Genomic DNA, 24,890 nt, shown 5'->3' with positions numbered 1-24,890 from the left:
TACCAATATAGTATAACAATTAATTATATTGCATTTACATTGTATTGGGTACTATAAGTAATCTAGAAATTATTTAAAACATACAGGAGGATATGCATAGGTTATACCCAAATTTATTCATTTTATATCAGGGACTGGAGCTTCAGCAGATTTTGGTATCTTGGAGGTGTGTGGAGGGTGGGGGAGTGAGGAAGTGGTCCTGGAACCAATCCCCCATGGATACTGAAGGATAACAGTATATACTAAACATATTGCACAATCCTTGGTACAGAGAAAGCATTCTAAAAATGTTATCTATCATCATATACAGAGTGTAATAAATACTTGGACACACAGTACACAACTTAGACAACATAATTATGATTTCCTTAGAATTGTTTTATTTTACTTTTCTAACCTGAAAGTACAATTAAATTACTAGAATATCATAGAGAAAGCAATTGACCAACACTTTCTTTTATATGTATAGTATTGACTTTATTTCCAGTTCTGCTGTGATTCAAGTCCTGCTAATTCAAGGGCAGGGAGATTGGTAAAGGCTGGGCAAAGGGATCTTTCTCAGTTGTTGCAGTTCATCAAGACAGATTCGATATCAATGAGAACAGTATTTTGAGAGTCTTATTATCCATAGTGCTTCTATCTAATGAATCACAGGAGACAGGTCTCCATAACTTAACAGAGCATTCAGGTAAATTCAATGAAAACAAGTCATTATTGGATGTTTTGACTTGTAAAGCTCCTCCGCTAACTCCTGAGTTCCTTGAAGTTAGCCATATTCATCACAGTCCCTCCCACAGCCCACGGCAGCACGTTGGGCTCTGCCTAGGACTTTTGGCATGAAGAAGGAATGAAACAAACACAGCAGCTCCCTATAGTTGGGTGCAGGTCACATGATGTATGACTTGGTCAACTTGAGCCAATGACACAGAGTTATGTGGCCTTTGCCTGCTCACAAACCTTCAATAGCTCTCTCTGACCAAGAAATCAAGCCCAAAATCTTTAATCTGTGTAGAAAAAGGATGATATTTGCAGTCTTTCTGCAAGGCAGTAGGTTAGGTTCTGAGAATACAAACATGAGCGACTCAATCTTTGTATTAGGGAGCAGTGCTAGTGCCAGAGGGCCTAGGAATGTTACCTATTAGAGATTGATGGGAAAGAACCCAGATCATCTGGGTTTTTCATCTGAGAAAAAAAAAATCATAAATGCTCACAACGGTGTGATATGGACTATTTTCTTAAGTATTTCTAAGGAAACTCAAATATTCAGTTAACAAAGTTTCCATTCAACCTGGAGGTAGAGAGTGGAAAGATAGACAACAGGGACTGGAAAGAGTGAGTGGGGGCTGGAATAAGATGAAGAGAAGTGGATTAAAAGGTACAAACATAGAATAAGATAGAAGAAATAAATTCAATGTTTAATAGCAGAATAGGGTGACTATACTTAACAAAAATGTATTGTACTTGGGTGGTAGACATCCTAAACACCCTGACTTGATCACTATGCCTTATATACATGTAACAAAACTTTTCATGTACCCCTAACAAATTAACAAATTAACAAACAAAACAAAACAACCCAAAGATTCCAACTAGTTTTATAATTTCAAGATATTTCCACTCACATTGTGAAGACTTTCATGATCACCCTGCCTTCTCATAGTCTAGTTCTTTATCTTTCAAATTTCTAGAACGATGGTCATCTGTGTGCCTTTACTGGCATAGGACACAGTAAGGTGTAGGGTTCATTATGTTTTCTGTATAAATGCACCAGCTCCCAATCTTGATTCTAAGCTTTGTCAAGCCCTAGATTCTTCTCCTGTGATGAAACACGACTCAATCCCAACATAAACACCTATGAACACCTTGCCACCTCACAGTCCCTTGTCAAGTGAGTACTTCATTCTTAGTAAGCCTTTTGGGACTTAAATCAGTCAATATGTGAAGTTTCCATGTTTCTTGGTTTCTGCAGTGGTGATAATGTTTGGTTAGCAATATCCCAGTGTATTTTATTGCTCTGCAAGAAATTCCCTCAGGCCTGTAGAAGAACATCCTTATGCTGTATGTGAGACAAGAGTTATTTTAGTTACCTGAACTGAGATACCACTGTCTGCTGAGTAAACATTCTGTTCAGGGGTTAATGTGTTCTCTCTGAACCGTTGCTCCAGGAATTTGGAAGATGGATAACTAGACTATCAGAAGGTAGGGTGATCAGGAAAGTCTTTGTGATGTGGGTGGCAATATTTTGAAATCATAGAATTAAATTGAGCCTTTGGATTTGGGGAGGGTTTTGGGGGTGTTTTATTTGTGCAAATGTATGGGGTACATGAAATTTTTGTTACATTTATATACTGGGTGGGAGTCTCTCCAGTTTATGTTTTATGTTGTATGTGAAGCTACTGCGACAAGTAGAAAGAAGGAAATAATGAATTTGAGTAAAAATTACTAACAAAGAAAATGAATGTACAAATAACACATTTACGAATAAACAAGTATACCATAAAGAGACTTGAGAATACCAAATGTAAGTTATTGGAAAAAGAAAATAAAATTGACAAACCTCAGGTATGACAGAACAAAAATAATCGTCTAAAAAATAGATTGAACCTTCAGTCTTTGCAAAAATGGAAGATCAGGAACAAGATCTCAGGATCAACCTGAAGCAAACAAAACAGAAAAAAATATGTGAAATAATGGTTTTCAATACACTGGACATCAGCAATGAAACACAGTGATCTATGAAAGAAAAGAAAATAAATCAGGTAAGGCAGGGTTGTTCCACAGTTCTGCCTTACAAGAGATTTCAGACCATGGCCTGGGGTTGGAGATCATAGTAGAGTCACAAGTTGAGGAGTCAAAGCTAAAAATCTGAATAGATGAAAGTGGCTGGAGTTTACTGGGAAGCATGCTAGAGAGGGCAGCTGCACACAGAGAGAACTCAAGAGATCTGTAGAGATTTTCCTTTATTTATTCAACAGAGCAGTAATCAGAGCATGTTTGTGAAGAAACTGCCCAAAGTTGGGGAAAGAACTTCCCTAAAGACTTGGAAGGAGCACTGTCTGGAACTCACGTAAGGCATGCCAGTAATGGTGCCTGTACTCCCCATCAAACTAAAAAAATAATGTAATTCACCTAGCATTAGGTAGAGTATTTAGAAGGGATTTAGCTCAGTAGTTTCAATAATTAGCACTAGACCGAACACTGTTCTGGTCCTTTTAAACAAATCTTAAAATCCAGACCTAAAAGGATCAAACTGTCTCCAAATAACACAATCGTATCCCAGAAAAAAAGCTCAAGATATTCAAAAGAAAGCAAAAAGTATCCAGAGCTCAACAAGGTAAAATCCACAATGTCTAGCATCCAATAAAAAATTATCAGGCATTTAAAGAAGCAGGAAAATATGAACCATAGTGAGAAGGAAAAAAATCAAACAATCAAAATATTAAACATTGCAAAAAGAAAGACTGGTGAGTTAAAGACATCACAAGATACACTATCTAAAGTAAAACGCAGAAGAAAAAATGACTCAAAATAAGAGAAAATAACAAAAACAATAGAGCATCATTGATGTGTGGAACAACATCAAATGACCTAATATACCTGTAATTGAAGTTTCCAAAGAGGGGAAAGATGAGACAATGACTTTTTAAAGAAATAATGGCTAAACATTTTTCAAGTAGATAAAAAGCTATAAATTCACAGATTGAAGAATCTCAATGAACTTCAAGCCAAAGGAATATGAAGAAAACCACACCAAAGTATAATGTAGTAAAATTACCAAAGTCTGTAAAAAGAGAAAATCTTAAAGATTTTTATTCTTCTGGAAATAATGCCAGCAAGAAGATAATGGAGTAACATTCTTAAAATACTGAAAGAAAAAAAAGACAACATAGAATTTCTTACCTAACAAAAAATATTTTCAAAAATAAAAAAAGTTTTTTAAGTACACCAAAGCTGAAAAAATTCATCACCAGCACCTTCAGGCAGAAGGAAAACAATACCAGGTGGAAATATGGATCTACACAAAGAAATGAACAACACTAGAAATTATAACTATGAGGTTAGTATATATTTTTATTATTTATTATTAAGTCTAAATAAAATATTGTTTAAACAAAAATATTACAAAATCATGTGGAGTTTATAACATGTAGAAGAAAAATGGATGACAAGAATCGCACAATTACTGGAGGAAAATGAAAGTATACTACAATAAAGTTTTTATACTATGTGTTAAATAATATAATATGACTAGAACATAGAATGTGATAAGTTGAAGATGTTTACTATAAACCCTAAAGCAACCACTAAATTAGCAAAATAAAGTTATAGCTAATAAGCAAACAAAGAAGATGAAATAGAATTTTAAAATACTCAATACAAAAAAAGGCAAAAAAAGAGTTTTTTGAAACAAAGAACAAATGGGACAATTAGATATTCAATACCAAAGTGGTAGATTTGAACTTAATACATATTAATAATCACAGTAAATGTAAATGATCTAAATACATTAATTAAAAAGCAAAGATCATCAGATTGGATTAAAAAAGATCCAAATATATGCTACATACAAGATATAGTAACATAATATAATATAAATCATATATGTAATGTCAATATAAAGATACATTGGGTTAAAAGAAGAAGGATGGAAAAAAGATATAGCAAGCTAACACTAACTGAAAGTAGAAATAGTTTCAGCTAGAAATTTCTAACTGAAAGTAAAAATACACAAATCCATGATTATAACTGGAAATATTGACACCTTTCACTAATTGATAGAGTGAGTAGAAAGAAAATCAGTAATAATATAAAAGACTTGAACACTGTCAACTAACTTGACCTAATTCACAGTTACAGAACATTCCACTCAACAATAGCAGAAAACACATTATTTTTAAGTGTGCCAGGAATGATTACCAAGATAGACCATACTCTGTGCCTTATAACAAGTCTCAATATACATAAAATAATGCAAGTCATACAAAGTATTATCTCTGATGACAATGGAATTAAATTTAAAACAGATAACAGAAAAATATCTAGGGAAAAAAATGGATACAAAGGGGGAACAGAACTTCACATTCTGCTGAGATTTAAATAGTAAGAGGTTATTAATACAACTTTAATCTGACTTGAAGATGTAAATGAAAAGTAGAATTTTCTGGAAAAATAAGCTGTATTACAAAAATAAAATAATGATTAAAAAAATCAGTATTTTATCTTCCTCCAAAAGGTCTAGAATTAAGTGCCTTTATAGTGAATTCTGCCAAGTATTTAAGGAACAATTAATTTCAATAATACATAAATTATTCCAGCTGGTGAAAAGCGGAAACTGTCTTCAACTCACTTTATAAGTATTATATAATCCTTGTACCAACCAGGCAAGGACAATATAGGAAAGCAAAGGCATCAGCCAATCATACTAAATTCATTAATGTTTGTAGAAGATATCATGACCAAGTTAACTCAGATATGTAAGGCTGGCTTAACACTCAAAAAAATCAAAGTAAAGGAAAAACTACAGTAACAAAAAGCAGATCCATGGTTTACTGGGCCTGGAGAGAAGGTGAGTATTAACTGCAAAGGGGCCTGATAAACTTTTTGTGGTGATGGAAAAGTTCTAAACCTGTTTATTGTGTTATTTGCGTACATTTACCAAAACTTACTGGACTGGATACTCTAATAGGGTAAATTTTATTATACATAAATTATGCCTCAATAAACCTGATTTTAAAATATCAAAATAATAAATCTTTATACTAAATTTTAATAATCATGTGATCATCTCAATAGAAATGCAATGGAGAAATTTTGATAAAATTTAACATTGATTTATAATAAAATCTCTTAATAAACTAGAAATGAAAGCAAATTTCTTAACCTCATAAAGACTCTCTACAGAAAACTTAAAACAAACATACCCAATTATGAAAGGCTGATGCAAGAGCAAAGACCAAAGGCCAGAGTAGTGCAAATACTGGAAATCATAAAGAGTGCAGCAAGGCATAGAAAAAAATTAAACCTGTAAAGATTGTGGAAAAGAAATAAAATTATCTTTACGATGAGTTATAATACAATTGCATAGAAAATCCAGTAGAATAGGCCAGGGCGCGGTGGCTCACGCCTGTAATGCCAGCATTTTGGGAAGCCAAGGCAGTCGGATCTCCTGAGGTCAGGAGTTTGAGACCAGCCTGGCCAACATGGTGAAACCCTGTCTCTACTAAAAATACCAAAAATTAGCTGGGCATGGTGGTGGGAGCCTGTAATCCCAGCTACTCCGGAGGCTGAGACAGGAGAATTGCTTGAACCCAGGAGCCAGAGGTTGCAGTGAGCTGAGATCATGCCACTGCACTCCAGCCTGGGCAACAAGAGTGAAACTCCATCTCCAGAAAAAAAAAAGAAAATCAAATTGAATAAATAAACTCTTAGACATTCTAAGAGATTTTAACAGGTTTACTGAACACAAATCTACATTTTAAAAATCCATTTAAGTTTTCTATGTGAAATAGTTAAAAATGGATATATTTTTAAAAATACCATTTATAACAGCATCAAAAATATTAAATACCTAGATATGAATCTAAACAAAAGATACATAAGGCCTCTAAAAAGACAATTATAAAATGTTATTGGAAGAAGCCATAAATTGGTGAAAAAATAGATCATATTCATAGATTGGAAGTTATAATACAAGAAAAAACTGCAAACTTGCCCAAATTGATTTAAGGATAAAAAATTTTGCCTTTTATTTTTTCACACATGACAAGTTAACTGAAAAATGTAGGTGGAAGCACAAATGAACAAGAATATCCAAAACACCCCTGGATTTAAAAACAAAAGAAACAGGGTGGGGAGTGAGTATTTGCCTGATCAGATACCAAGAATTACTACAAAATTATATAATTAAGACAGTTGAGTATCATTAGAGAAAAAATGCATATCAATCAAATGCATATAATTTTCATATCATGAATCAAATGAAAATTTGATTTCATATCATAAATCAAATGAAAATTTGATTTATGACAGAGCTAGCATTATAGTTCAATGAAAGAGAGAATAGGCTTTTCAACAAATCATGTTAAAACAATTGGTTCAATTTTTATGGAGAAAAGTTAAGTCAGACTGTCCTTCAGAATATGCACAAAACTCAATTCCAGGTATATTACAACCTAATTTTGAAAGGCAAAACTTTGATAATTTTAGAAGACAATATAAGGAGAATATCATCATAAGTTTGGGATAGAAAATGATTACTTAAAATGCAAACTTTATAGACATATAGAAAGAATTTGATAGATTACATATATATGTTTTGTACTTTAAGTTCTGGGGTACATATGCAGAACGTGCAGGTTTGTTACATAGGCATACACGTGCCATGGTGGTTTGCTGCACCCATAAACCCGTGATTTACATTAGGTATTTCTTCTAATGCTATCCCTCCCCTAACCCACCACCCCTCGACAGATCCTAGTGTGTGATGTTCCGATCTCTGTGTTCAACTCCCACTTATGAGTGAGAATATGTGGTGTTTGGTTTTCTGTTCTTATGTTAGTTTGCTGAGAATGACGTTTTCCAGCTTCATTCATGTCCCTGCAAAGGACATGAACTCATCCTTTTTTATGGCTGCATAATATTCCATGCTGTATATGTGCCACATTTTCTTTATCCAGTCTATCATTGATGGACATTTGGATTGGTTCTAAGTCTTTGCTACTGTGAACAGTGCCACAATAAACATACGTGTGCATGTGTCTTTATAGTAGAATGATTTATAATCCTTTGGGTATCTACCCAGTAATGGGATTGTTGGGTCAAATGGTATTTCTAGTTCTAGATCCCTGAGGAATCACCACACTGTCTTCCACAATGGTTGAACTAATTTACACTCCCACCAACAATGTAAAAGTGTTCCTATTTCTCCACATCCTCTCCAGCATCTGTTGTTTCCTGACTTTTTAATGATCGCCATTCTAACTGGTGTGAGATGGTATCTCATTGTGGTTTTGATTTGAATTTCTCTAATGACCAGTGATGATGAGCTTTTTCTTCACATGTCTGTTGGCTGCATAAATCTCTTCTTTTGAGAAGTGTCTGTTCATATCCCTCACCCAATTTTTAATGGGGTTGCTTGTTTTTTTTCTTTTCTTTTTTTTAATTATTATTATACTTTAAGCTTTAGGGTACATGTGCACAATGTGCAGGTTAGTTACATATGTATACATGTGCCATGCTGGTGTGCTGCACTCATTAACTCGACATTTAGCATTAGGTATAGCTCCTACTGCTATCCCTCTCCCCTCCCCCCACCCCACAACAGTCCCCAGAGTGTGATGTTCCCCTTCCTGTGTCCATGTGTTCTCATTGTTCAATTCCCATCTATGAGTGAGAACATGCGGTGTTTGGTTTTTTGTCCTTGTGATAGTTTACTGAGAACGATGATTTCCAATTTCATCCATGTCCCTACAAAGGACATGAACTCATCATTTTTTATGGCTGCATAGTATTCCATGGTGTATATGTGCCACATTTTCTTAGTCCAGTCTATCATTGTTGGACATTTGGGTTGGTTCCAAGTCTTTGCTATTGTGAATAGTGCCTCAATAAACATACGTGTGCATGTGTCTTTATAGCAGCATGATTTATAATCCTTTGGGTATATACCCAGTAATGGGATGGCTGGGTCAAATGGTATTTCTAGTTCTAGATCCCTGAGGAATCGCCACACTGACTTCCACAATGGTTGAATTACTTTCCAGTCCCACCAACAGTGTAAAAGTGTTCGTATTTCTCCACATCCTCTCCAGCACCTGTTGTTTCCTGACTTTTTAATGATTGCCATTCTAACTGGTGTGAGATGGTATCTCATTGTGGTTTTGATTTGCATTTCTCTGATGGCCAGTGATGATGAGCATTTTTTCATGTGTCTTTTGGCTGCATAAATGTCTTCTTTTGAGAAGTGTCTGTTCATATCCTTTGCCCACTTTTTGATCGGGTTGTTTGTTTTTTTCTTGTAAATTTGTTTGAGTTCATTGTAGATTCTGGATATTAGCCCTTTGTCAGATGAGTAGGTTGCAAAAATTTTCTCCCATTTTGTAGGTTGCCTGTTCACTCTGATGGTAGTTTCCTTTGCTGTGCAGAAGCTCTTTAGTTTAATTAGATCCCATTTGTCGATTTTGGCTTTTGTTGCCATTGCTTTTGGTGTTTTAGACATGAAGTCCTTGCCCATGCCTATGTCCTGAATGGTACTGCCTAGGTTTTCTTCTAGGGTTTTTATGGTTTTAGGTCTAACGTTTAAGTCTTTAATCCATCTTGAATTAATTTTTGTATAAGGTGTAAGGAAGGGATCCAGTTTCAGCTTTCTACATATGGCTAGCCAGTTTTCCCAGCACCATTTATTAAATAGGGAATCCTTTTCTTGTAAATTTGTTTAAGTTATTTGTAGATTCTGGATATTAGCCCTTTGTCAGGTGGATAGATTGCAAAAATTTTCTCCCATTCTGTAGGTTGCCTGTTCACTCTGATGATAGTTTCTTTGGTTGTGCAGAAGCTCTTTAGTTTATAGATTACATATATTTTTAAAAGTCTGTCAATCAAAACGTGACCACAAGAAAATGATAAGAGAAGCCAAAGCTGGAAAAGGACATACATCGCAAAAATTATTGACAATAATCTTATATCCAGAATGTAAAACAAGTTTACATAAATTAATATTAGGCAAAAACAGAGAAACGGGAAAAGACATAAACAGCTATTTCACAGAAAAAGAAATATGAGTGGCTTATAAACAGAAAGTGGCAGATTATATTCCTAAGGGAAACAAACACTAAAATCTAATGAGATACCATTTCTCACATCCCAGATTGGCAAACATTTAGAAAGTTAGGCAGTAAGTGTTAGTGAGGTTATAGAGTTAGAGAAACTCTCATACAATGCAGGTGAAAAGATAACTTGGTTCAACCACTTGTAAAATAGTTCAGATAGGGCATTCACATTTGGTATGTAAATATGCACATCCTCTTTCACTCAGCAATTCCAGGAAGTATACCAGTGAATATCGTGTACATGTTCACCAGAGGTCATACTAAGAATGTTTCTATAGATTTATTCAAAATAGCAGAAAACTAGAAACAGCAAAAATAACCATCAAACAATAGACTGAATGAACAGAGACAGTCTCATGTAATAGACTCTCAAACAGCAATAAAAGCCAATGAACTTCAGCCATATACATCAAATTGATGAATCTCAAAAACATAAAGAACAAATTGCCCATAATTTTATTTATATTAGAGTCAAATATGTGAAACTAAACAATTAATTTTCTTAAAAGGAAAGATTGGTACAGAGTATAGGGGAGTGGCTGCCCCTGGCGATGGAAGAGGGAATGGGATCAAGAAGAGATATCTAGGGCAGAAGTCTGCAAATGCTTTCTATAAAGGGCCAGACAGTATCTATTTTTGGCTTTGTGGGCCATATGTCTCTGTTGCAACTACTCAATTTTGCTGTTGTAACAAGAAAGCAAGACAGATAATATATAAATAAATGGCCATGGCTGAGTCCCAATAAAGTTTTATTTACAAAAACAGGCCGTGGGCTGGATGTGGCCTGAGGCCCATAAATCTGCCAACCCCCGATCCAACATATTAGTAATGAATTTATGGGTGTTCAATAATTATTATTTAAAGAGTATATACACACATTACACATATTCATGTGCATTCACTATTTATGCATGCTGTATTCCATAGTAAAAACTTAAAAATATATAAGCTAGATAAATGGGTTTTATTTTTTCCGTTGCCTAAAAGAACCTAGCCAAATGCCACCATGTTGACTTCTCAGGCAGAGCTTGAAAGGTGAAAGACCCCATTGCCGAGAAGTAAAGAAAATGAGAATCAATCCAAATGTCACCCAAGGCCTGGCATGTAGCACACGTCAATACCTAGTATTCTTATTATTACTTTATTATTTCCCAGCCATCCTAAATCTTAATAGCCATTCTTCCATTGAGTTTTTTAGTTCCACACTCTTTGCTTCACCTCTGTAGATGGGACCTGTCTTCCTTCTGAGAAGGGATTGTCACCAGGTTATCACCCCCACACCTAGGATACCTTTGCATAGTATCTGAAGCTGGATTATTTGGGCTTAATTTGTAGTTCTACCACATAGCAGTGTGTTGCCTTGAACAAATTACTTAAATTCTTGGGGTCTCAGTTTCTTCACCTGTAAAATAAGGATAATAATAGTATTTGTCTCAGGATTATAATGAGGGTTAAATAAGTTAATACTTGTATAGTGCTTAGAACAGTGTCTGGTACACAGTAAGCTATACATAGATTTTACTTTTTATCACTAATAACAAATTGATTAACTTTATTAACATACAATTTTAGTATTATGTCTCATCACTCTAGAGATAGTCTCCCTTAGAAATGGAGAACTGTATGACAGGATTTTTTCTGTGGAATACTACTGTGTATTTGGATTCTTAAAAATGCAAAGATATAACATAGAATAATTGATTTGAGCTTTGTTTTCATGAGTTTTACTTCTCTCTCTGCTCCCTTCATTTCTAATTTTTTTATTATTGTTCAGTACAAGTATGATAAAAATTATCCACATCTGTTATTTATCTTTCCATCCTGGGGCAAGGCAAATGTGTATAGTTCCCCTCAGGATAACACAAACCATATGGAGCCTATGGAATTATATGTATTATCAGTTTATAAATTCAGACTTTGCCAAAGACTGTCCACAAGCAGCCCAGAGTTCTTGGGTGCAAGAGTTTGCACTGGGATGTTTATATTCAGCAAACATATTGGTGTAAAACATGCTTGCAGCTGGTGCCTCCTCAGAGAGAGGGGGCTTGACGGTGCTTTGCTGCACATTAGGATCGCCTCAGAAACTTTAAAAAATATCAATGCACAGGCCATACTCCATACCAATTAAAATAGAATCTGTTGGGTAGGATCAGTGGCATCAGTATTTTTGGTTTTCCAAATTCTCCAGGTGATTCCATTGTGCAGACAAGCTTGAGAACCACCAAGAGCTTTAGAAAAGAAGATTTTGCATCTTTTTAGCCCCTATAGGAAAATGCCTAGGAACACAAACACACCCTCATTTGGAACCAGTTTTTGCCATCTCAATTATACGATGCACATGCCTGGGTAGAAATTTCATCCTGCTCAAATCCGAATTAGCATCCCTGAAGTACTATACCTCAAGAATATCCTTCTTAACAACAGCAAGCACTGATTTGACTAGACTAAAGATGATTTAATCTAGCCATATTGAGATGGAGAAAGAAAAGAGAGAGTAAAGAAACGCAATCCCCATCCATCCAATTTTCAAGTCAATTGCTATTCATTCAACAAATTACATCCTGGGCTTAACACAAACTCTGTATCTCTTACCCTTAATCATATGCAGCTGGTCCTCAAACAGAGACCAGAAGGTGACAACCAAGGTAAGCTCCTTACATCAGCTGGCTCCAATTCAGTGTCCTGGAAAGAGTCATGCAGAATTGTGGGTCACTTTTCAGAGGAAGGTCCACTGGATGCCACTCTTAAGACAATTTGCTTTGATTTCCTATGAGCATTTTCACTTTCATGAAAATCTCTGGGTCCTGCAATTCCTTATGATGGTCTCAGTGCCTACAGAATCCTTTCCCAAGTTTTCCTCTTGTAGCAGAGAAACAATGAGGCATTTAAGTTACTAGCAAGAGCTGTGTTGCCATCAAGAATTGGATTCCTCATCTTGTTTTCTTAAATATTAAATAGAAGTAATATTTCAGCCGGGTGTGATGACTCATGCCTATAATCGCAGCCCTTTAGGAGGCTGAGGCAGGTGGATCACCTGAGGTCAGGAGTTCGAGGCCAGCCTGGCCAACATGGTCAAAGTCCGTCTCTACCAAAAATACAAAAATTAGCTGGGCATGGTGGCGGGCAGCTGTAATCCCAGCTACTCAGGAGGCTGAGGCAGGAGTATCACTCAAACCTGGGAGGCGGAGGTTGCAGTGAGCTGAGATCGTGTCACTGCACTCTAGCCTGGGTTACAAAAGCGAAACTCCATCTCAAAAAAAAAATGGAATTAATATTTCAATCTATAATTTTCCTTTGTATGTTAAGTTGCTTTGCTGTGTTCCTGCTCCTGATTGCTTTAGGTAAACGATTTTAGTGATTACAGATTATCTGTAAAATGAGGAATTATTTAATAACATGATCTCCAAGGCTATTTCTAGTCCTTAAATCTAAAATGATCTGAATTTGAGCATTTAGAGGTGGTAGTGTAGTTGAAAGACAGACAAAAGTTCAAGTACCAATTTCATTACGTATTTTGGACAAGTTACTTATTTTTTCTGGGCCTCAATTCCTACACCTCTAAACAAGGAGCTGATTATGGTATTTGCCTCCTACGTCTGGAGAGTCAGGTAGCAAAGCATGGGTTCTAGAGTTAGGCTGCATGGCTTGAACCACAGTCCAAGCAGACTCGGTTATGTCACTTTGAACAAGGTATGTAACATCCTTCTACTTCATTTCCGTCACCTGTAAAATTGGAATATGACAATGAATATTTCATAAGGGAATCATGAAATGATGTAAGTTAATGGATATTAAATTTAGCACAAAACCTGTGTTAAATAACAAACATTTAAAAATAACTATCGCTATCATCACCGTGTCATCAGTGTAAAACAAGATTGCACAGATAAAGTACAGATGCTAGAGACGTGCACACTATCATCCTCCTTGTCTTCCCCTCCACTTATTTCCATAAGATTCTCCAGCTGCAACATCTTCCTAACATCTTAGATTAAACCTGTGGGATCCCTGAGGATATGGAAAATTGGCTCATTTTTCACTCTCTAATGCTATTCCCTGTACTCAGTAAACACTCAGGGAATGAATAAATGAATGAATAAAAATATTTGCGAATTAAGAGAGATGTGATAAACTGGGAAGTGATGATGAGGCTTAGAGAAGCCTCAGAGAAGAAATGTGAAATTATTTATACAGAGGGAGGAGGGGAAAAATTAATGGATAATAACAAAAGTTCTTAAGGAGCATGTGAGAAAGAAATTAAACTTCCCCATCTATGAATATGCCTAATGGAGTCAAAAGTTATATGTAGCATTAAGCCCATCTTCATACTTCACCAGCAGTGTGGCTATCAGGCGCTTTCAGGGACTTTCTGTGGGAGATCAAAGCTGCCTTCCATGATGTCAACACAGAGGCTTAAATGTTCAGTTTATATACTTGTGACTAAATAATACACATCTAGATAGACGAAAACTAAGAAAGTCACTATGGGTTCTAAATGACAAGTGTGGAAAGCACACATCTATCCTTCACTTTCAGATCCCCTTTGAACTGACACACCAAAACAAAAACAAAGAAGAAATACCTGTGCAAGGGACTATTTAAGAATGTCATATGTATACTAAAAATCTTGAGGAATTTCTGTGAGATGTCTGGGAAACAGGGCAGATTGAGGAAAAAGTCTGCCAATCACAATTCACTACATGAGAAGGTGCCATTTTCTCAGCAGAATCTCACCAACTTCTAAGTGTCAGAGCTAAGGTCAGTCCATAACACAGCATTTGTAGGAAAAGTTTGATCCTAGCAGGCACTGAAGGTCGCTTGGAGTAAAGACCCCATGAACACACTCAATCCCACTTATCCTGATGTCTGAAAGTAGGATCAGGCAATAACCAGGGAATTTGAAGAGGCAGTTATGCCAAGGGGAGGTGGGAGTCTCAGAACCAGCTGAGAAACCAGTGACAAACAGGAAAAAAGAACTCTTTGGAACCCAGGTGACACTGCCTCTAGCTCTGACTCCTTCCTTATTTCTTTTCATTTTCTGAAATTTTGTGTTAGTGAAATAAAATTACAGAAAATCTAATCTTTTCCCTTCTCTCTTTACCTACACCACTCAATGCCTTAAAAATATTTCTTAGTTTTCCAAAAAGGTAAAATACAAAATTTTCTTTCTGCAGGAATGAGCAAATGGACACAAAGTGCCAGGCACAGAAATTAAAAATGTCTTCTAAAAGTTTTAAGGAATCAGAAACAATATCCTCTCAAGAAACAGAATTATTATGTGAAATATGTCTGGAAATAAACTTAAGAAAGTCTGGAATTAATATTCTTGATAGGATTTAGAAAACTATTGAATAAGCAGTCCGACGAGAGGGAAATGCAACTTGAGATAAGAATATAATTGTGTAATTTGAAACCCTAGCAATGGCAGGGAGAGGCTGAGAACATATTGCAGCAAAGAGAAACGGTGATGCCCAAGTTAACTTTCAGAAAAAGAGAAATACATGTTATATTTGCTTTTACTTGCATGAAAAAAAACTGTGGAAGGTACTCAAAATACAATAAAAGTAATTAAATATTGTTGGTAGTAACAGTGGTAATGGGCAGGTGGGAGTGGAATGGGAGAGAAACTTCCACCTAAAAAGGAAACTTGTGTAAAAGAACCTTATATGCCTGATCTCTGCTACAAGTTTGCCATTTTAAATTACTGATATTAGTGGGATCATAGAATATTTGTTCTTCTGTGTCTGGCTTATTTTGTTTGACATAATGTCTCTCAGCTTCATCCATGTGGCAAGTGACAGGATTTCCTTCTTTTTTAAGCATTAATCCAACCCCCTTTTTAAGGCTGAATAATATTCCATTGTATGTATGTATCACATTTTCTTTGTCCATTTATCTGTTCATGGACATTTAAGTTGTTTCTGTGTCTTTGCTATTGTAAATAATACCATAATGAATGTGAGTGTGCAGACAGCTCTTGGAGAACTTGGTTTCAGTTTTGCAGGGTATGTACCAAGAAGAGGGATTGCTGGATCATCTGGTAGTTCTTTTTTTAAGTTTTTGAGGAACTGCTATACTGTTTTCCACTGTGGCTATGCCAATTTATAGTTCCAGAAAAAGGTGTACAAGAGTTTCCTTTTCCCTATTTTTTTGATAATAGCCATCCAAAAGGTGTGAGGTATTACTTCATTGTGGTTTTAATTTGCATTTCCCTTATAATTAATAATATTGAGTACTTTTTTATATATTTGTTTACGATTATTTATGTTTTTTTACAAAGTGTCTATTCAGGTCTTCTGCCCATTTTAAAAGTCAGATTGTTTTTCTGCTATTGAGTTGTAGAACTGACTCATATATTTTAGATATTAACTTTTAATCAGATGTATGATTTGCAAATATTTTCTCCCATTCCACAGGTTGCCTCTTCATTCTGTTAATTGTTTCCTTTGCTGTGCAGCAGCTTTTTAGGTTGATGTAGTCCCATTTATTTATTTTTGTTTTTGTTGCCTGTGCTTTTGGTGTCATATTCAGGAAATTATTACTAAGGTCAATATGAAGAATCTAGAAATTGGTATTTATTTAACTTTTGAACAAAGTTAATGTGTTACATATTCAAAAAATAAATAAAAACCACGAAAATTTCTATTTTAAAACATGCTATTTAAAAAGGTAATGCCAGAAGAAAAGATAATACTTTAAAGTGACTTCTGAAGAGAATAAATACAAGTAATATATGAGATACTGCCATTTTTTTCAAAAGCTTTTAGCTTTTGACTTGTAAAACTGTGCATATGTGTTTTTACATCAAAAACACAAAATTAAAAACTTCTCCAAGAAATTGAAGAAAAAAGATTATAGATTTAGTGAGAAAGAGAGCTATAGATATTACCAAAAGGAGAAAACAAAAGAGTGAGAAAGTAATCAAAGATATAATAGAAAAAAATGTATTGAACTAAAGCAGGGGTGTCCAATCTTTTGGCTTCCCTGGACCATACTGGAAGAAGAATTGTCTTTGGCCATACATAAAATACACTAATACTAATGATAGCTGACCAACTAAAAAAAAAAAGTGCCAAAAAATCATTTATGTTGGGCTGCATTCGAAGCTGTCCTGTGGGCTGCAGGTTGGACAAATTTGAACTAAAGCATTTGTGTTGTTAAAGCAAATAGGCTCACTGAATATGAGGCAAAATAAATAAACAAAGACAGACATGGAGACAAATCCTTTGGAAACATATTTTTGAGAGGATATAGCAAAAGATTTCATACTGGCAAAAGATTCTCCTCTGCAATACTAAATTGTAGCTACTGCTTTTTCCTGTTTCCATCTTCAGCACCAGAATATCTTTCTTTCTTTTTTTTTTTGAATGAAGTCTTGTTCTGTCTCCCAGGCTGAGTGCAGTGGCACGTTCTCACCTCACTGCAACCTCTGTCTCCTGGGTTCAAGAAATTCTCCTGCTTCAGCCTTCTGAGTAGCTGGGACTAAAGGCATGTGCCACCACGCCCAGCTAGTTATTTTGTATTTTTAGTAGGGACAGGGTTTCACCAAGTTGGTCAGGCTGATCTCGAACTCTTGACCTCAAATGATCTGCCCACCTCAGCCTCCCAAAGTGCTGGGATTACAGGCTTGAGCCACTGCACCCAGCCAGCACCAGCAATATCTTAATGGCCAGCATTTATGGTTGCTAAGATCCAGGCACAGTGCTTAGGGTTTGCATGTGCTTTTTCCTTGAATCTTCAGGACAATGCCATGAGATGGGAATTTAAGTATCTGAAATGCTAAATAACTTACTCAAGGACACAAAGCCAAGAGCTGAACTGATGCATTCTGACTAGATGATGAATATTCCTTATCACTGAACTCTATAGGAATAAAAAAATAAGGTTGTAGTTTACAACCCCAACTGCAAATTAGAATCTCCTAGAAAGATTTTTAAAATCTTGCTTCACTAATGGTGAGTCTGGCTTAACTTGTCTGAGGAAAGAATGTGGATATTAAATTTATTGAATAACATTTAAATTCTAGTGTGAAGCCAAATTTGACAGCCACTACATGAGAGCAAAACCTAGGGAGTTTTGAGGATAAAAAATGTGCTCTAAACGGGACTAAAGTAAGGTGAATGAGGTCCTGAGGTGCAAAATTTTAATGAACACCCAAAAATTCAGTAACCAGGGGAAACAACATTTACTGCAATTTTAAAAAATAAGAATTAAATGAAATGTAATGAATTATAATTCATGCTGGACGAAATACTAAAATTTTAAATTGGGGAGATCTGATGTTGCACTTGTATGACTCACCCCACCCTAATCTTGCCTTGTCAAACTCTATTTCAAATTTTTATATTTTGTCTATCATAGATTTTAGCATAATTTTTATTTTATAAAATACTTCATTAAAGTACTCTGTCTCTTGATATTTTAGGTTTGTGTTTGTTTGATTTTGGTTTTCTGACATGAAGAATAGGGAAAAGTACATCCACTCCACCTTTCTGGGTGTCCTAAGAGTTTTACATCTAATGAAACAGTCAAGTAAAAGCAAATGAAAGTCATCCTCAGAAATTAAAGTCTTCAAATAGAGTTTCACATATATACTCTTCTTTCAAACATTGCTCAAAGGGCCAAGTGTGATGACTCACACCTGTAATCTAATCTTAGCACTTTGGGAGGCCAACCTGAGCGGATCACTTGAGGCCAGGAGTTCGAGACCAGCCTGGCCAACATAGCAAAACCCCATCTCTACTAAAAATAAAAATTAGCCGGTTATGGTGGTGCATGCCTATCATACCAACTACTTGGGAGACTGAGGCAGGAGAATTGGTTGAACTGGGAAGGCAGAAGTTTCAGTGAGCCAAGATCGTGCCATTGCACTCCAGCCTGGGTAACAGAGTGAGACTCTGTCTCAAAGAAACAAAACAAAAGAAACATAAGAAATTGTTCAAAGAAATACTATAACATATTCAAGAATGAGGAAGGCATAGTATTTTCATCAAAGATGAACAATGAAATCAGAAAACTACAAATAAGTCTAAATAATTATTGTTAATGTGAATATTAAGCATAATGCAAATATCAACAATAAATCTTAAAATAGAAGACATATACTATAAAAATAATACTGTGTATCTAAAATTCTAATATATAAAAAATTGAAAAGAAATGTAGAAAGAGCAGAAATAAAAATATATTAAATGTATTACCTTTCAGAGAGGAAATGAAGCGATTCTACTTTGTTCTTTGCAGTTTGTTTTTTTCAAGTGAAACTCACGTAATGTAAAATTAACCATCTTACAGTGAACAATTCAGTGGCATTTAGTACATTCAGAATATTGTGCAACCACCACTTCTATCTAATTCTAAAACATTTCATCACCCCAAAAGGAAACCCTATACCCATTAAGCAATTGTCCTATTCTCCTTTCTCCCAGCCCTTGGTAACCATCAATCTGAATTCTATCTCTATGGATTTACTCATTCTGGACATTTCATGTAAATGGAATTATGCCATACTTTTGTGTCTGGCTTCCTTTACTTAGCAGAATGTTTTCAAGGTTCTTCATGTTGTAGCACACATCAGTAAAACATTATTTTTATGACTGAATAATATTCCATTGTATGCATAACCACATTTTATTCATCCATTCATTGATGGACAATTGGGCTGTTTTTACCCTTTGAGTATTGTTAATAGTGCTGCTATGATCATGTGTGTACATGTATTTCTTTGAGTCTCCATTTTCCAATTCTTAGAATAAAACATAGGAATCTTGGATTTAACAATGATTCTTAGATGTGACACCAAAAGCACAAGCAAAAAAGAAGATGAATAAATGGACTTAATAAAAAATAAAAACTTTTGTGCATCAAAAGACATTATCAAGAAAGTGGAAAGACAGCCTACAGAATGGGAGAAAATATTTGCAAATTATGATGTGATAAGGGTCTAGTATACAAAATATATACAGAACTCTTACAATTCAACAGCAAAAAAAAAAAACACCCAATATTTAAAATGGCAAATGACTTGAAGAAACACTTCTTCAAATAAGCTCTACAAGCAGCCAACAAGCACTTGAAAAGATGCTCAACATCATTAGTCATTAAGGAAATACAAATCAAAACCACAATGAGGTACCCCTTCACACCCACTAGGATAGCTATTAACCAAAAAGGAAAATAACAAGTGTTGGTGAAGATGTGGAGAAACTAGAGTCCTCATATATTGCTGGTTGGAATGCAGAATGGTTCAGGCACTTTGGAACAGTCTGGCAGTTCCTCAAAAGAAATAAACATATTAAGTTTGTATCCTAGCAACGTCCCCTTTCAAGGTACCAGTTTCTGTATTAGGTATGGCCAGCTAAGTTGCAGTGAGAAAGGGTTGTTGTGCTAATACAGATGAAAGAGCATGATGGCTTAGACTAGAGTTTTAGCAATAGAAATGACAGGACATGGTCAGATTCCAGATGGAACTGAGACATAGAATCAACAGGACAGACTAATACATGGCATATGGGGGGACTGGGAAAATTGGTAAATAACCTTCCAGGCTTTTGGTCTGCATAACTGGGTGAGTTGGTGAGGGGTAGGGGGGGACATATTTTCTGAAATAGGAACATTTGACATTTGACCTGAACGAAATACAAAAGACAAAAAGGACCCAAACAAGCAAGTATTTCTGGGAAGAATGTAGCAAAAAGAAGAAACAGTAAGTGCAGAGACTTGAGGAATGAAATCAGCTTGGCTAATTTGTGGAACGAAAAGGTTAATGTGACTATGCTGAGAGTTGGGGGTTTTCTTGCCACTGAAAAAAGATCACTTCAGTTTGCCCTCTTTAAAATGATAAGAATTACTGATCGTTTTAATTAAACACAGTACTAATTACTGTTCATGGTATACCCAAAACAGGATGAGATATTATCAGCTTTAAAACTTGCTGAAATTGATTTGTAATTTAAAAAAACATACCTTTAGTTATGAGGTAGATGATTTTAAGTTAGTTTCTGAAAAGTTCAACAGTTCTAAATCATTTTGTGTACATTTTTTGTGTCTTCAAACAAGGCAGGCAAACACTGTTTTTAAAAAACAAGTATTCACTTAAAAAATAGGTATACACTTTCAAAAAGTTCAAAGAAGTATTCAATTCAAGGCCTTATCTACTAGAAACAGAATCTTCACCAAGTAATATTATTCAAGTAATTACAGATTGATAATATTAGGATTTAATATTTGAATAATTCAAAAGTCAGCAAAATCTTATTTTACCTCTTATATTTCAGTGTTGTCCAGGCCTTAGCTTGGTTAAAATACTTAGTTGTCAGAACTGTATGGCAAAACCCGATAGTGCAAGTGGAGTGCTAAAAGTTAGACCACTGAGCCTAAGGCCACAGAACAAGGCAGAGGCTGGATGAGGAGGGTCTTACAGACCAAATCTGGTTGTAGGGGATCTGGTTGGCATGAATTACAGCCACCAAATCTTCACATCACATGTTCTGCTGTGTTAGTTTAGACACTGCCTAAGTAGGTTTCTACCATACTGAATTATTTTTGGCATGAGCACCCACTTTCATATGCTAAATAAATATGTTCAAACTTCTCTCCTTCTCTTTGAATATAATGTTTCCTTGGTCTAATGTAGACAATCACAATATTTTGTATTCATAGAAAACTTTTTATGCATGAGATTTCAAGTATGTACTTTGGCAAAATAAACAGCTCTAATAATTTTCCCAGGTCCCTGATGTCCCAATTGCACTGGAACTTGCAGTTTTCTTGGCAGGGGCCGGGAGGAGGGCCACTGGGCCAGTTCAGATACCATTCTGCCTCTATCCCCCCCACTCTTTCATATTAGATAATATGCTAAAGAACTGCACATCATACATTTTCTTCTGAGAAGTTTTTCTCCAGGAAGTTGAGCTTCCATAGGGGGTCCCCTCCTTTTAAAGACCTTCCTTACTCTTCCTCCTACTTCCCCCACTCCTAACTTCCACTCCCTGCTCTAGTACCCCCAGCAAAATTAACTCCTTCCTCCTTTTCAAGCTCCACTTTACCCTGTTGGAATCTCTACCATGGCTTGGTTGTCAGGATTATGAGCTTTGCAATTAGAAAGACCTAGATGTGAATTCTAGCTACTCCATTAACTAGCTGTGTGCATTTGGGTCTCAGAGGCTCACCTCTAACACAGGCATGACAATTGGACTGACCACGAAGAATTGTTATAAATATCATAAAAGACAGTATTTACAAAGTACTTGGGACAGTACCTGGGGCAGGGGAGGTGCTTGATCACTGGTAGTCATTAACAGTAGTAATCCCAGTAGTGTTTCATCATTGTTATCACAATTTTGGCAATTACGATAGCTTTTTGCGTATACAGTTGCCCCCTTCCCCGACTCCCATTCATGGGTTCCACATACGTAGACTCAATAAACCACGAATAAAAAATATTTGGAAAAAAATTTCATCTGTGTTAAGCAGGTACAGACTTTTTTTTGTTATTGTCCCTTAAACAATACAGTATAATAACTATTTACATAGCATTTACATTGTATTAGATGACTTAGAGTATAAGGGAGGATGTGCATAAGTTATGTGCAAATACTATGCCATTTAATATAAAGGGCTTGAGAGTCCACAGATTTTAGTATCCATAGGAGGTCCTGACACCAATCCCCAATGGATACTGAGGGATGATTGGACTTGTTCACTTATCTTTCTTTACTGAGTTGTCACATATCTTTCTCCACTGAATTATTGCTAAGCCCTGTAATGACAGGGCACTAACTTATTTGACCTTGTTTTCCCACCACCTGATTGAGGACCTTAATAAATGTTGATTGAATTTGCGAATGAACTACTTTTGCTCATGGCTAGCATTTTCAGTCTTTTTTCTACTCTCTAGACAACTTATAATCCACAAATAATCAACAAATGACTCAGTTACAACCTCATTTGCCTGCAAGTTGTTTATCCAATCAGTGACACTGACAGATTTGAAATTCAGCTCAGGCCAAAAGGATAAGTTAAATAGGCTCACAGCTAACAGGAGAGAATGGAATCGCTTGGACAGCCATAAGTAAAATCATTCAATCTTTAGTAATGAGAACTATTGGTTTTTACTATTTCTTTATGTCTGAATTACAACATCTTCAAGATAATTAATTTTACAATATTATATTATATCACAATATTGGCTTTTTCCCACCATCCCTTCCATCATCATTAGCATATTTGTATTCATCCTTGTGCTGTCACCTCATAGGGTCAAGATGGCTGCCAGTTCTCCAGGCATTACATCCGCCATCAACAACCAAGTGGAAAGTAGTGGACAAAAGGCTTATTTCTCTTGGGGCTCCATCTTAAAACCTCCATTTTTATTTCTTTGGCTAAAAGTGGCTATCATTTATACTCCCCCTAGAGCACTCACTGGTAAAAGAAGAATGGAGCTAGTATCGTTACATTAGATCAACCAGAATTTGTCCACTGGGTTTGGGTCTTCCCTCATGTTGAGAGACCTCTGCTGGCTACATGGACCCAAAATCTAGGCCCTCTGTGCAGAGAAGAAGGTATTAAATGGCTGTTTTGTTGGAAATGAACTGCATCACAATTATTATCAAGAACTTATAGATAAGAACATAGAGGCTCAGAGAAGTTAAACAATACCGTCAGCAGTACACAGCTCATGAATAAAATGCAAGATTTCAATCTTCAATACCATCACTAAATTAAGCAGTTCTTAAAATATATAAGGCTTACAAAGAAAGAAGGGAACCCCTTGGAATTAGCGCATTCCTGAAGAAGCAAATTAGTAGAAGAGTGAAGAGAAAAGGAAAAGTTTTACTTAGCTGTCTACTATAAGCCAGGTGGTATGTTATTTACACTGTTTCCAGACTTAGAACAATTGATTTTACAAAGAAGGGCCCAGAGAAGTTAGGTAACTAGCCCAAGGTCACACAGTTTGTTAATATGGTACAGCTATTGAAAAGCAGGTATTCTTATTCCACAGCCCACGATCTTTGCATGCCTTTGCCCTGTCCTTTTGTGTAAGCACACAAAATGGGTGTCTGGAATCAAAACTTACACCATGAGAGGGAAAGTCCAAAATTGAGCCAAGGGATTGCTGCGAGAAGGAAGGTAGAGAGTAGATGGCCACCCAGGAATCCCCGTGTTCCTCTAATTGCCTGATGCTGTGTTTTCAGATAGGATTCATTGTCCGGCTGCCCACTGAACTAGTCCCTCAGAAACAACTCTGCTTCTGACATTTTCCCATAAAGCTGTCACAATCCAAATTCTTACCTATTTAAAACCAGTCATTTGTTTAAAGCCACATGAACACATTGGTGGCTGTGGGTGGCTGGGGGCCAGCAGAGTGATCTAAATGGCCTAAATTATATGGAACCCTCATTTTCTATCCTGACAGCCTGCCTCTGAGATAGAGTCTGGGTCCAAGAGTGGAAATCAATTTTGAGCTGAGGTGTGTTAATAATTACTTCTGCAAAGCTCTTGCTGCCATATCTAATTCTGTCTGTGGGAACTCTCTGTGATGAGGGATTAGATGAGAGATAAGAAGTTTAAAAGAGCAAACATCAAAGTATCTTTCTAGAAGTTTCTGTTGGGAGTAAAAATGGGGCTCTGTGGATAAGTAAAGCTTCAGAGGCAGGCAGCCTTGGTTTGCAATGCCAGCTTTACCATGTACTGGCTTAAGATTGTCAAGCTATTAAATTTCTCCATGAATTTTATTGGTAAAAGTAAGACTGACAAAATTGGCCCTTTGAATGCCTGTGGGCATAGTGCAAAGTAAAGCTCAGCCCATTGCTTGGTACACAGCAGGTGCTGTTTACTGTCACATCTTCCCAAAAGCTCCCTTCTCAACTGGCTCTCTTCCACCCATTTGGGTAAGGACTGAAAAGCTATTCAGATACCTGCTCCAAGGCCAGGTATCTAATGCCCAGTTGTAGAGGCATGCAAAGCGGGCTGACAGCGCCCTTAACATTTGGTAGTCATCAGATAAACGAGACCCCGATGCCATAGGTCAGATTCTGACATTACAGCTGAGGGAAGCCAGTT

At 36.0% G+C, this 24,890-nt stretch overlaps 1 long non-coding RNA gene across 1 annotated transcript; it reads right to left on the bottom strand.

Annotated features, from left to right (window-relative positions):
• Positions 1–10,128: 10,128 nt before the first annotated feature.
• Positions 10,129–24,527, bottom strand: LOC129047904 (uncharacterized). The gene is made up of 4 exons (XR_008509779.2): positions 23,905–24,527; positions 20,793–20,896; positions 12,420–12,509; positions 10,129–11,229 (listed from the first exon to the last, which is right to left on the bottom strand). It is a non-coding gene; the product is annotated as an uncharacterized LOC129047904 (long non-coding RNA).
• Positions 24,528–24,890: the final 363 nt, after the last annotated feature.

Source organism: Pongo abelii, chromosome 13, assembly GCF_028885655.2.
Source record: "Pongo abelii isolate AG06213 chromosome 13, NHGRI_mPonAbe1-v2.0_pri, whole genome shotgun sequence".
NCBI lineage: Eukaryota > Metazoa > Chordata > Mammalia > Primates > Hominidae > Pongo > Pongo abelii.
This window is presented reverse-complemented; position numbering and strand designations above follow the sequence as displayed.